A 1,588-nucleotide genomic window follows, 5' to 3' on the forward strand; every position below is an offset into this window, starting at 1 on the left:
GACTGATTTAACTCAGTGCAAACAAAAACTAGGTCGGTTCTCAGAGGACTCTAGCAAAGTTGTAGATGAATTTCAGGGATTGACTATTACTTGTGATTTAACATAGGCAGATATTCAGGAAATTCTTTCTGCCTATTGCACCGCAAAAGGAGAGGTTTGCTTTTGGGCAGCTAGCCAAACGTAGGCAAATGAAGTAGCTGCCCGAGACTAAACTTAGCTGTTAGGAGCAACTGCGGTGCCCAATTAAAATCCTGCTTGGAATGATCAGATCCTGAGAGCAGATCTTAAAAGGTGCAGTCCTATGATCACGTGTTTAACTGAAGGACTGAGAAGATGCATGAATGAACCAGTTAACTACAAAACGATTAGGGAGACAATCAAATAGAGATGATAACCCTGTCCTCTTCTTGGGATGGCTGACAGAAACCCTTCAAGAATATACAAACATTGATCCAATTCCCATGGAGGGCAAATTTTGATGGGCACCTAATTCGTTAGCCACGAAGCCCCAGACATTAGAAGAAAACTTCCAAAGAAGATGATGGTCCTTAGACCTCTGTCAACCAACTTTTAAATATGGGTTTTCAAAAACAGGGACAAGGTAGAAGAGACAATAAGCATTCCAAGGGGTCAGCAAGAGCAAGAGAACAAGCCCAGTTATTCTCCTTAGCATTGGGCAATAGACCCCTGCCTCCTCAGAGATGCCCAGAGGCTCCATATGAAAAAAAAAAAAAAGGGAAATGACTTGGTATTTAGAGGCTACTGCCATTGCAAAGTGGGTATTATAAAAGGACTTCTCTAAGTAAGGTCCACCCACGCCTGGGTTGTGCTACCTCAGTAAAGAGGGAAATGACTGGAGATGAGATGGTCTTCGTCTCTGATGAAGGGGTGGGGGAGGCCATCTGCTCCCATTATGGTTATCCTGGAAGACTGAGGATGCCCCAGTTCTCTCAAAGCCCCCTGTGATCAACTGGAGGTCACCAACCAGCAGAGCCTTTGGGGATTTTTGATGTGGCACGTAAAGACATTCACTCTGTTTTGGATATGGGAACCCAATTATCTGCCTTATTCAAACCTCTTGCCTCTTTCTGATCAAACTTATGCTGTGACTAGTGTTGACGGGGCCTCTAAGCCCAAAAGGATTTACAAGGCCTGTAAATGATAGATTTAAAAACTTAATTCTCACTTAAGCTTTTCTGGTTCAAAGAAAGATTCCTCATCGATCAGCTCCTTCCTAAGTTGAAGGCCCTTTTTGGGTCCTTTTAAACATCTCCACAGCACTTAAATCATAGGGACACACACTTCATGGATTCCAGTCTTTTAACAAATCTGGGCTAATGCCTTGCTTTTGATGCATCCTGGGATTTTTTTTCAGAGTTGCAAATCAAGAACCTGCTTGGACTGAGAGGAGTTCCCATTGCCCCTTAGAGGGACCCCCAGGACCCTTGCCTAGTGATGGAAAGAATTTAGGCAGGGGAATGACTGGGTCAGATTTAAAATTTAGAAAGGTAAGTCATTTCCTTCAGAACCCATAACCCTAGGCTCCAAGGCCCATCAATTTGCTCCATGCCACTCAGGACATGTTGCA

This window comes from Marmota flaviventris, chromosome 17 (genome assembly GCF_047511675.1).
Source record: "Marmota flaviventris isolate mMarFla1 chromosome 17, mMarFla1.hap1, whole genome shotgun sequence".
Lineage (NCBI taxonomy): Eukaryota > Metazoa > Chordata > Mammalia > Rodentia > Sciuridae > Marmota > Marmota flaviventris.